Here is a 12,618-nt window from a genome sequence, read left to right on the forward strand (position 1 = left end):
TGGTCTTCACGATGCGCCCATTTCCAGATGTGGAGACGGAGGCTTGGAGAGTATAGTGGGGTGAAGGCTGGCCCCACAGAGATACGTCCCCTGGACCCCATGAACGTGAGCCAGGGACGCCTGGGCCCCCAGCAGCTGGAAGAGGCAGGAAGGACCCTCCCCTGGAGCCCCTGGAGGGAGCGCGGCCCTGCCACACCTGGATTTCAGACTTCGGGCCTCCAGCACTGGGAGAGCACGTGTTTCTGTGGTTTTCATCCCCCCAGTCTGGGGTGCTTTGTTACAGCAGCTGCAGGAGCCTCAGGCAGACAGCTTCCTTTGCCCCTGCCCACGCCACCGAGGACACAGCGGGGATGCAGCCCGGTGGGCGGGACCCCGGCGTCCGAGCCGAAGACGACCCTGCTGCATCCTCGCAGAGAGCCCCAGAGAGCAGCCCCGGGCCTTCCTGCCTTTGCTTTAGGCCCTGGCCACACCCTGACATCTGGCCTGGCTAGCGGGAGGTACACAGTAACCACCTCCCTGTCTTTGCAGCGAGCTCAGGGGTCCAACGCGGCTCTTGTCCCCTGTGTGGGCAGCGGGCCGAGTGTGGAGCCTGCAGGGAGCTGGGGACGTGATCGGGCCAAGGCTCAGAGGGGCCAGAAACAGCAGAGGCCGCCGGGGCAACAGCAGGGTCGTCAGGTCAGGGCAGGATGCTTCAGTGGGCTGCGCCGGGCCAGCAGAGTCCAGGCCTCCCCCCGACCTCTACCCCCCGGCCCCGCCCGCTGTGGGACCTTCTCAGTCACGCCTGCCTCTGGGGCTGAGCCCGCGCTGCCCACAGAAAGTCCAGGTTAGGGCACGTGACCCAAAAGATGACAGCCACCCCCGCTCTGCCGTGATCCCATCCCGTGCTTGCTTCCTTCATCCGTAAATGGGAGACCACCGCCCACCTCGTGGTCCTGGGGAGGCCCGAGCTGGCACGGAGCCGGGCCCGGGAGTGGGCACTGCTGTCGCCCCCACCATCGCGGTACAGGGAGACGCCGGGAGTAGGGTGGAGGCTGCAGCAGTGACTCCCCACCTCCCTCACCAGGGCAGCCCCTCCAAGGCCGGCACAGCGATGGTCCAGGCCTGGGCCCCCGCCATGCAGACTGCGTATCCAGAACCGCAAGTTTCCGACATGCGCTTCTCAGCCCTCTCCAACGTAGCATCTCCCACATCTGGGGCCGGTGGGGCTGGCTGGGAGGAGCAGGCTGCTGGGAGGGGGCCCTGCGCTGACCATCTCCCCGAGGGGACGCATGGGCAGAGCGCCCGCCAGCCTCCCTAAGTGCGGCACCCTGGCGCCCTGGATAAGATGGACGGGCAGGGCAGCGGCTGTTTGACGCTGGGAGGAGCATCGAGGCAGAGCCCACCGCTCCCAGGGCAGACCAGCCCCACGTCCCACCCTGACGACCGCAGTGACTCACTGGGCCACCTCCTCCATGCTGCCCACTTTTGCCCTGGGGAATCCGATCCTGTTGCCTGGCCCCTCCCCCTGCTGCCTCTGCAGCCTCCCAGACTCCTCTGCGGGTGTTCCTGTGTGTCTCTCCTTCCTTTCGGCCTTGGAGGGCGCTGCTCCTTCCTGCCCCAGGGCCTTTACACTGGCGGTGTCTTCACCCCAAAGCCCTCTTCTTCTTTCCTGGATAAACCCTGACTCCGACTCCAGGTCTCATCCTTCCCTGCCCACCCCCCAGACTAGCTCCCTCAGCCCCTGGAACCCTCAGGAACCCAATCCAGGAGCCGTGTGTTCACTGCCGGCTCCCTGCCAGGCCTGAAGCTGCAAGAAGGTAGGGTCGTGTGCCTTTGGGGAATGTCTTCTTGCCGGGACTGACCTTCCACAAGCAATGGTCCCCTGAATGAAGAGCGTCTACTACCACTGCTGGGCGAGGTCTTCCCCTGTGTCTCCCCTGAAAGGTGGGCACCGTTTCCATCTCCATTCACCGTTGAGAAGAGGGGTGCAGACAGGGGAAGGTCTCGCCCCAGGGCCCTGAGGCTCCTACAGAGGGGCGCCGGGCATTCCAGGGGCAACCGGTTGGGTGGTCCTATCCTCACCGGCCTGCCCCCACCCCGCCCCACCCCACCCGGGGAAGGACCATGCAGGCAGGAGAGACCGGCCCACCCCCACCGGCCCACTCCTTCCCAGAGCTCACAGCCATCCTCCTTCCCTACAGGGCAGCACTCTTCCCAATGCGTGTCTGTGGAGCCCTAGATCCACGACGGGGTGCTATTGGCGCTGCTCCGTGGGGACGGGGCTTTGCGAAGTGCTGGGTGCGCAACGGGGAGCAGAATCCTTTCCCACAGGACTTCTCGGAGCCTTTAGGCGCTGTGCACACCGGCCCTGGGGGAGAACTCTAGCAGACATCCCACAGTGTTTGGCCAGGGGGTGGGACCAGACCCCCATGTGGCAGAAGTCTCGGTCGCCTGGTAGACAGCAGGGGCCAGCCCGGGCTTTGCAGTTACCCGCAGCTGCCTTCAAATCCCTCTCTGTTCTCTTCTGGCTGGGGGTCCTCTCTGAACCTCAGCTTTCTCCTCTGTCACCTGGAGAAAGCAATGCCCAGGTCCCAGGGGTGGAAATCCTCCGGGTAGCACCTGGTTGCAGCCTGCACTCAGAGGGTGGGGCCGCTTTGATCTGCCTGAGGGGGAGAGGGGCAGGCCGCCGGCGCCCGCCACTTCCTCCCGGGTAAGCCGTGCTCTGTCTGGCAGCCTTTCTTAAGCTAAATTCCTTCCAGTCTCTCTCTTAAGGGTGAGTTTTGGTGCCCCAAGCGAAGGGTGTGTAAATGAGTCATCATTTTGAGTCCTCCAGCACCCCTGCCAAACTTGACCCCCCAGGGCCAAGAACTAGGAGGACTGTGTTCCATCCCAGGGCTCCAGGGCTCCGTGACCCCCACGCGCTGTCCAGGGGGCAGAACGGGGCCTGCTGGGGGGCAGAGCGATGAGAATCACTGATGATTATCCACACCAGGCTATTTGGGTCCTTTTAACAGTGCCGGGAGCGCTTGCTTCTCCGTCCAGCAAGAGTTTTTCCAGATTCCAACCGGAGGGACCAGAACCCAGGCCCCAGGGGCGACGTCCCTGCAGCCTTTTGGGAAGAGCCCAGATTCCCAGCCAGGGGCCATAGTGGGATGGCTGCCAGCGCCACTCCTTCCGGCTGCGGGGCCCAGAGTGAGCATCTCACCCATGGGGCAGGGGCAGCAGAGCTGTGCGTGGACCAATGAGGAAACCGAGACAGAGCACCCGGCGCAGCTGGGCCCAGACGAGGTGCAGGACGTGTGCCCGCACAGACTCTTGTCGGCCAAGTTGTTCCGGCAATGCTCGTTTAAACGTTTGTCTCTGCTTCCTGAAACCCAAGGGCCCAGGCCCAGGCCCAGGAGGACGGCACACGGAGGCAGAGGACACGAGACACACAAACGCCATTTACTGCCCCCATCACGTCTTCCCTGTCTCCCCAGCGAGGGGAAGGACTCCTGGCACGTGGACACAGTCCCCTCTCCTGTCCCACAGATGACCGAATGAGAAGAGAAATAAACCAGGACCCTCTGCCAGGCTGCCTCTGGGGCCTGTAAGTGGGGCCGGGCAGCGGGGCAGCCTGAGAAAGTTCTGGAGCAGCTGCGAGCCAGCTCCTGGAGGGTGGGTGACCTGTGTCTGGGTCCTGCCTGGGCCCCCAGGCCTGAGGCTCCCTCCCTCGGGGTCTCAGGACGCTTGCAGGGAGCTGGTCCTGGGACATTTATATCCTGGAGGAAGGGCAGTCCCCGTGCTTGGTCCCCGAGGAGCTTCCTGTCCATCGGGGCCGTGGGGGCCAGGGCAGAACCGGAGCGCCCGGGAGGCCGGCCGGTCACGCGAGAAAGGCCTCCGGCCAAACGCCAGCCTTGGGAACGCTCGGTCCTCTCCTCCTTCCACACATCCGGGGTCAGTGGTCACTTTATTAATAGCAGTCCCCGAGGAGAGGCCTCACCCCCCTGGACCGTCATCGCCCGTCCTGTGGGCTTGGCCGAGCGACCTGGGGGCATCCCTCGGAGGGACGGTTGGCGGACATCGCCACCCTGCCTGCCCGGAGGCTCCAGACGCTGCAGAGGGAAAAAGCAGGTTTCAAAGATCACACTTTCTCCCTCCCGCCATCAACTGCAAGACACAGCGTCAATTTCATAACAGCTGTTGGGGACAAAAAGCAACAGCACTAACTCTGTACTTCGGCACAGCGACATACCTCATCCTCAGGAACACTCAGGACGAGAGGGGCAGAGGCTCAGCACCACAAAGAAAATCCTGCCTTAAGCCATCTGGGCCCATTAACACACAGAGAAAAATCTGGAAAGTTAGTCCCCTTATCTGGACCTTCCCTCCCTCCTCTGCACAGCAGACCTCTAGATGAGTCCTCCACCACCAGGAAAAAAGATTACTGCTGGTCCTGCCTAGGGTACCCCTCAAGTCATTGCAAACCTATCTTACAACACAGGAATTTATAGGAAACAGGAAACCAGTAAAAAGTGTGCCGATCGAGATGGGTGGTTGGTAAGATGCAGGGTTATTTTGCTCCTGTGTGGTTTTAAATGCACGTGCAATGAGTAGGTATACCATGTATAATGAGAAAAAAAATGGACTTTTGAAAGAATTAACTCCAGGAAAAGTGTCCAGGCTACACGTGGATAGAGATTTTGTGTGTCGGGAGCATGTCAGGAACCGTACATATCTGACGTCTCCCCGCACGGCCCCCAGCCCGCAGCACCTCCCGGTACCTCCCAGTACCTCTGGTGCCTCTGGGGGCCCAAGAGCCTGGGCTCCAGACCCCACTGCCTGCCGTACCTGGGGGTACCACCTTTAGGCATCCTGGAAATGCCCTGAGCTTCGGTTTCTCTACCTGGAGAATAGGACAGTAACAGCCACCCTCTACTGAACCCTCCCTGTGAGCCAGGCCCTGAGCTCCAGTCCTGTAAGGGAGGAAACTGAGGCTCGGCCGTGAGGTGACCTGCCCAGGGCCACAGAGAGCCGGACTCTGAACAAGAAAGTAGTCTCTGCTCCAGGGGCTGAGCTGAGGCTTAGAGAAGGTGAGATGCAGGCCCTTCCCCCAGGAAGGATGCTCCAGCTCCATCAGGCGGCATAGACCCTGAGAGGTGCAACCCCGCCCCCTGGTGGAGGAGAAAGCCCGAGCTCCCCACCCACCCAGCGCTGCTCCCACAGGAGCGACCTCCTGGCGTGGATGCCCAGCCTTGGGGTGTCCCTTCCTACAGAGAGCAAAGAACAGGCAAGGGGCAGAAACCCACCACCCAGGGGGCAACCCACCGGCCACTCCAAGGCCAGCAAGACAGGAGCCAGTGGACAGGGGCACCCCCAGGCTGGGGCCTCCCCGATTCCAAAGGCCCCCAGTCTAGGTGGTGGCCGCTAGCAATGGCCTTGAAGCTGATGCTCTGAGCCCCAGCAGTCACTCTGAAAGGCTCGTGACGGCCCCAGAAGGTTGCTGGGTCACCAAGGTCTCCCGTTCCAAAAGGCGACGAGTCCTCAGGGCCTGTCGCCGTTCCTGGGAATGTCACTGCTCTCCCCCGCCCAGCCGAGGACCTCCCAGGAAGCTGGAAAGGGCTTAGGGGCCGCCTGGTCAGCAGGCAGAGGTCTGTGAGCTGGAGGTGAGTGGGGCAGGGGCCAGGCTCCCCCATAGCCACCCACCCTCACCCCACGCAGCCCACGGATGCGGACAGTAAGATGTGTGAAGACAAATGCTTGAGTCAAGAGTTAGCTCTCATCCCACCAGATCCCTAGTTCTACAGGATGGTGCTGGGGGTGGGACGAGCGTTTCCATCTATGGCTCTGCCCTTCCTTGCAGGTGCCAAGAAGCCCGAGTTGTGAAAGCCAGCAGAGCTGGGCCATCCCACAGGTGGGTTTCTGGGAAAGGGAACTGGCCACATTTGGGGGCCCAAACTGGCCTCAGACTTCCTCCAGCTGCTGAGTCCTGACCCTGACATTTCTCCAGATCAGGTGCAGCCTTCACCAGAGAGCTGGAAAACTCAAGCTCTCCAAAGTCACCTGCACCTGGAAATAAGAGTATTATAATCAGAGCAGAAGGAGGATTATTTGGCTCTGAACAACCCGGATCACTGCCTGAACTCGTCGACTCAGTGCCCACTGTGGAGTGCTTCCCCAGGGCTACAAGTGGACTGAGGGACTGGAATGGGGCTGGATGTGCAGAGCCAACCATCCAAGCTCTGTGCTGGCAAATCCGGTGGCCACCACCAGGGGGTGCCCTGGCGTGGACCCTGGCTGGTCTGATGGACCCAAGTACCGCTGAGGCCCTTCAGCCTCCTCCCCTCTGTCTTTGGCCTTCCTCCTCCCCCTCCTCCTCTGCTTTCTTCCCTCCCCTGGGCCCTCTCTTCTCCCTCCTGCACAGATCTGCATGCCACCAGCCCATGAGCCAAGATGGATGACTAAATGACCACACCCCCTCCAGCCCTCATTTTCACAAGCTCCATGGCCCCCCAGCAGGCTTTCCTTTAAAAAGGGGGTGGGGGAGGCTTCCCTGGTGGCACAGTGGTTGGGAATCTGCCTGCCGATGCAGGAGACTTGGGTTCGAGCCCTGGTCCGGGAAGATCCCACATGCCGCTGAGCAGCTAAGCCCGTGCGCCACAACTACTGAGCCCGCATGCCACAACTACTGAAGCCCGCGTGCCTAGAGCCCATGCTCCGCAACAAGAGAAGCCACCGCAATAAGAAGCCCCTGCACTGCAATGAAGAGCAGCCCCCGCTCGCTGCAACTAGAGAAAGCCCGCGTGCAGCAATGAAGACCCAACACAGCCAAAAATAAATAAATAAAATAATTTTTTTTTAAGGGGGGTGGGGGCGGAGAAGGACTCTGCAACTTGGTTCAACACAGAATTCCCCAAACAAGCTCCTCCCCTTTTTTCCATAGGACACCTTCCCTTTTTTTTCTTTTGGGTATGAGGGCTTCTCACTGCTGTGGCCTCTCCCGTTGCGGAACACAGGCTCCGCATGCGCAGGCTCAGCGGCCACGGCTCACGGACCCAGCCGCTCCGCGGCATGTGGGATCCTCCCGGACCGGGGCACGAACCCGTGTCCCCTGCATTGAGCAGGGGGACTCTCAACCACTGCGCCACCAGGGAAGCCCTTCCCTTGTTTGCACAGCGGTCCCTAAAGCACACTTTGGGAGGGGCTGCTTCCCAGGCAGATGACAAGAGCGCCCCCTCCCCTGTTCCTGGGGTTGCCAAATTTAGCAAATGAAAATCCAGGACAATTTCAGAGCAATAGTGAATACGTTTTAGTATAAGCACCGCCCCATAAAATATTTGAGGCATACTCACACTTTCAGTGCTGTTTACCTGAGATTCCAATCTAACCAGGCGTTGGTATTTAATCTAGCATCTTCACCAGGACACTTGCAGGGAAAAGGCTCACACAGGCCTGGGGCTTCGCCAGGGCTGGAGGGGACCCCACACTTCCACCATCTGGGTCTGGGTCCTCCCCCCAACCACCCAGGAAACAATGGGCAGGGGGTGCTCAGCAAGGCCCTCCTCTCCCTCAGCTTCTGCAAAACAGGCAGGTCAGGTGGGTGATCTCGCCTTCTCTTATTTCTGGGACTTCCTGGGTGTAGCCCCTGATCCCACGCGGGGGCCTTTAGGAACCACCCCTGGGGATGGTCTAGTGAGTTCCGTTCCCGGTGAACTCGGGTCTGATGATGACCAGGAAGCACCAGCAGGCGCCCGGAAAAGCAGCCTCAGTAAATGCAGCCCAGGAACCCACGTCTGCGCCAGTCCCGGGAGGGAGCTGCTCCTCGTGGGCCCTTCCCGACTGGTCCTCTCAACACTGCGAAGACCCTCTGGCCACCTTCCCTCACAGGCAGCCTCCACCTTATTCTGCAAGTTCTTCCCCTGTCTGTGTCATCGTCTTGAAGTCGCCTGGAAGAAGTGGAGTCACCCACTCTCCACCCAGAGCAAAGACAGGCCGTCAAGAGGGGGACGGGAGGTGGGGGCCCAAAGGGCTTCGTGAACGCAGATTCCCAGGCCTGCCGCTAGACACCGCCCCCCCCCCCAGGTTCAGACTCTGCCCAGGAATCTACATTTTAACACTAGGTGGTTTGGAGTCAGCCTAAAGCTTGAGAGGCCTGGTCTGGGGTTCCTGAGGAGCCAGCTGCCCCTTTGTTCCAAGCCAACGGGGATCAGGAGCTTACAGACTCAAGGGAAGGGCAAGGCCCCATGTGGCCTGTCGATGGGCAGGAGGTGACATCACTGGGGCCCCGGGCCACTCTGGATGGACCCTCCCATGTGCCCAGACCAGAGGGTCCCAGGAGGCCCAAGGCAGAGGTGCTGTGCGCAGAAGTCCCAGCAGTGGAGCAGGACAGTTTGGCACAGGCAGACTCCCAGCCCCTCACCCCGCAGCCCGGCTCTAACCCCTCTGCTGCCCCACTGGAGGTGTGATGTCCACGTCACCCAACCACTCTGGCTTGTGTCCTCAGCTATCAAGTGTGGGTGCTCATGGCACCAACCTCGTGGGGGAGGGGCGTGAAACGGGAGGACGTTAGCGCAGGGCCACTGGGGCCTTGGCACCCAGTGGGTGTTGAGCACGGCCTGCAGCGTCTCGTCCTTAGTGAAGAGTTACAGCCCCACAGGTCTGAGACTAAGGAAGCCCGGCCGCTAGGACGGTGTGGGCAGATGGACAGAGCAGTGACTGAGACAGGACTGATGCCCCTTGCAGCAGCCCACTGTACTGACCAGCTCCGGGGTGACACCCAGGCCCCGCGCTGCACCTGCGAGCGCCGACACAGGGCAGGACAGGGCCTTGCCCAGAGCACACGCACACCCACTCCCAGCTGACCCCGTCCCTGGTGGCTGCCTGCCTGTCCCTTGGTCACGCCCTCGGCTCTTCTCTCCCTTCTCTCCCACGATGCTCTGCAAACTGGGCAGAGCTCTCCCGTGCGCACTTGGTTAGCTCTCTACCTGTAACTAACCGGCTGATTGGGAACTTCTCAAAGGAGAACTGGATGGGGGACACTGCTAGCCTCCTGCAGGCCGTGTCCACCCCAGCCGGCTCAGCGTCCCTTGGCTGGACCTACCGCCCCCCCCTTCTGTCCACTGCCCTTCTGTCTGTGCGCGCATACACGGTGTGGACGGGCGCGCTCAGGGACGCCTGGGCGTGCACGGACGCTGTGGACACGCAGGCGTGTCTGCACACGTATGCACATATGCTTATGCACACATGCACACGCCTTTCTCAGCCCGCGCGGTTCATCGGAAGGTCGCCCCCGGTCGCACGGAGCCCAGCGCACACGCGCGTCCGGCCGGGGAACCACGCGCCCGCAGCCGTGGGGAGGCACCGCGTCACCGCCTCGGCCGGGGCCGCATGGCCCCACCGTCTACACTGCGGGGACGGCCAGCACCCGAAGCATCGGATTTAAATCCTAAAACTCTAGGGAAAGGACGGACGGGAAGAGCAAAAGCCGGCTCCGCGCAGACTCCGTCCCGCCCCGGGGTTCGAACCGTCGGCTCAAAAATGGCGCGGAGCGGGCTCAGAGCATGCGCGGAAGACGAGTGGCGTAGGCTGGGAGCATGCGCAGACCACGCCCCGGCTCCCGCCGCACCCACAGTTCCAAGCGCAGGGCCGCGTCCGGATGTCCGTGGAGCGGCTCTTCCTTCCTCGTCCTCTGATTCGCTACCAACCACTTCCATTTCCGCAGAAAGTTCCGAGCCATTTCCGCGAGGCGTGTCGCTGTAGGAAGTGCGCGCCAACCCTGTTTTGTTTCCGGGGGAATCTATTTTCCTGAGGGACGCTTGGACTTCCGGGTGTTCCTGTCAGCCTCTGATTGGCTTGTTTTATGAATATATTAGAACACGAAAAAGAAGTTTTTTCATCGCGCTAAAATAATATAGCGACTTAAAAAGAACTTATTCTCGGCTATCTGTTGGATGCGATCGCTTTCACCAGCGTGTGTGAGGTGCGAACGCGAAGTCGCCGTAAGCAAAAGGCGGTGCGCAGGCGGGTTCTTAAATAGGGAGCGCGCGAAGAGTGAAAACGTGTTGTATGAAAGGAGAGAAGGTTAGCACTCCCCTTGACAAGGATGGAAGAGACCTTCGGGTCTAACAACACGCATACGGTTAAGGCATTGCCACTTACGTTGTGGCATCTAACCACTGTTTTTTACTGTGCGGACACAAGGGCGTGTGGTCCGCGGGGGTGCATCGCTATACGATGTGTGCTGCACTTGTCCACACTGACGTGTGGGCGTGACGCGCGCGGGCGCATAGGCGGGGGGTGCGACACAGGGATCTGTGATACACGGCTGTGTGATACGTGTGTGTGCCGCGTGGACAAACACCTATGCGACGCTACTTGCTCGGCTCTTTGAGATGCTTGGCATTTTTTTTTTTTTAAACATCTTTATTGGAGTATAATTGCTTTTCAATGGTGTGTTACTTTCTGCTGTATAACAAAGTGAATCAGCTATACATATACATATATCCCCATATCTCCTCCCTCCCTATCCCACCCCTCTAGGTGGTCACAGAGCACTGAGCTGATCTCCCTGTGCTATGTGGCTGCTTCCCACTAGCTGTCTATTTTACATTTGGTAGTGTATAGATGTCAGTGCCACTCTCACTTCGTCCCAGCTTACCCTTCCCCCTCCCCGTGTCCTCAAGTCCATTCTCTACGTCTGCGTCTTTATTCTTGTCCTATCCCTAGGTTCTTCAGAACCTTTTTTTTTTTAATTCAATATATATGTGTTAGCATATGGTATTTGTTTTTCTCTTTCTGACTTACTTTACTCTGTATGACAGACTCTGGGTCCATCCACCTCACTACAAATAACTCGATTTCATTTCTTTTTATAGCTGAGTAATATTCTATTGTACGTATGTGCCACATCTTCTTTATCCATTCATCTGTCGATGGACACTTAGGTTGTTTTCATCTCCGGGCTATTGTAAATAGAGCTGCAATGAACACTGTGGTACATGACTCTTTGAATTATGGTCTTCTCAGGGTATATGCCCAGTAGTGGGATTGCTGGGTCATAGGGTAGTTCTATTTTTAGTTTTTTAAGGAACCTCCGTACTGTTTTCCATAGTGGCTGTATCAATTTACATTCCCACCAACAGTGCAAGAGGGTTCCCTTTTCTCCACACCCTCTCCAGCATTTATTGTTTGTAGATTTTTTGATGATGGCCATTCTGACCGGTGTGAGATGATATCTCATTGTAGTTTTGATTTGCATTTCTCTAATGATTAGTGATGTTGAGCATCCTTTCATGTGTTTGTTGGCAGTCTGTATATCTTCTTTGGAGAAATGTCTATTTAGGTCTTCTGCCCATTTTTGGATTGGGTTGTTTGTTTTTTTGATATTGAGCTGCTTGTATATTTTGGAGATTAATCCTTTGTCAGTTGCTTCATTTGCAAATATTTTCTCCCATTCTGAGGGTTTTCTTTTCATCTTGTTTATGGTTTCCTTTGCTGTGCAAAAGCTTTTAAGTTTCATTAGGTCCCATTTGTTTGTTTTTATTTCCATTTCTCTAGGAAGTGGATCAAAAAGGATATTGCTGTGATTTATGTCATGGAGTGTTCTGCCTGTGTTTTCCTCTGAGTGTTTTATAGTGTCTGGCCTTACATTTAGGTCTTTAATGAGATGCTTGGCATTTTTCATAATACAAAGTGGATCACAGCTTTCTTGTATGGGTATCATTGCACCTGGGGCAGGTGTGCCTTCACCTCATCCCCAGCCACAGGGTGGGGGGCAGGGCCGGGGAGCGGACATCAGGACACCCAGGTGGCTTCCACTTCCTGTCAGTGTGTTTCAGCATGGAAGCAGGAACGGGGCGGGGGAGGTTAGGCAGGTGACCTGGTGGTCAGACCAGGTCCCGCAGGTGGCTGAGGTCTGAGGCCTTGGTGGCTTCGAAGTTTCCATGTGCATCTCTTCAGCATCACAGACATTCGGGGCACAAGTAGGAATTGAGCAGCCGTCCTCCGTGGGACACTGATCCAGGTGGGAGAGGACCCCAGCCCCAGGAGCTCACATCCTGGACCATTCCAGAGCCTTAGCGGACAGATCCAAAGCAGACGACCTCTGTGGGGTGAGCAGAGCAGGCGGGAGCGGTCAGGGAAGGCGAGGCCGAAGATGCCCTGAACCAGGTCCCCCTTTATGTCCAGAGCACAAACTGCCGTGAGTTTCAAATGCAGGGCTCATTTAAGGACCCAGTTAAATGATGGTCAAAGTAAATACAAGCAACGTGACCGACGATTTAAACACAGAGGGGTGGTGGTCGGTCCACTCCGGCTCTCAGGAAACGGGGAGACGGGAAGGTGGTCGGCAGCCCCTCGGAGGTGCCGGCAGCAAACCCGGACCTGGACACCTAGGGGACGAGTGACCCATTCTCCAGAGATGCCGAGGGAGAAACGGGGGAACCCGGAGGTTCAAGAAGGAAACACAGGCGGGGGCTTTGCTGGGGCCCCCGGTTCACACCAAGCTTGTGTGCGTGTGCGCGGGTGTATACGTACGTATGTGTATACGTACCTGTGTGTACATACGTAGGCACATACACTTTAAGATATTAAGACGACTAGGGAAACCTGGACACTAGGTTAAAGAATTCATATTTTAGGTGTGAAAACGGCACTGGGGTA

At 58.4% G+C, this 12,618-nt stretch overlaps 1 long non-coding RNA gene and 1 other non-coding gene across 2 annotated transcripts; one reads left to right on the forward strand and one right to left on the reverse strand.

Moving 5' to 3' along the window:
* Nucleotides 1–7,252: 7,252 nt before the first annotated feature.
* LOC117198475 (uncharacterized) lies at nt 7,253–10,179 on the reverse strand. Its single transcript, XR_004479669.2, has 2 exons — nt 8,943–10,179; nt 7,253–7,904 (listed from the first exon to the last, which is right to left on the reverse strand). It is a non-coding gene; the product is annotated as an uncharacterized LOC117198475 (long non-coding RNA).
* LOC117198479 (U6atac minor spliceosomal RNA) lies at nt 10,017–10,142 on the forward strand. The gene has a single exon (XR_004479673.1). It is a non-coding gene; the product is annotated as a U6atac minor spliceosomal RNA (small nuclear RNA).
* Nucleotides 10,180–12,618: the final 2,439 nt, after the last annotated feature.

This window comes from Orcinus orca, chromosome 6, assembly GCF_937001465.1.
Source record: "Orcinus orca chromosome 6, mOrcOrc1.1, whole genome shotgun sequence".
In the NCBI taxonomy this organism is placed as follows: Eukaryota; Metazoa; Chordata; class Mammalia; order Artiodactyla; family Delphinidae; genus Orcinus; species Orcinus orca.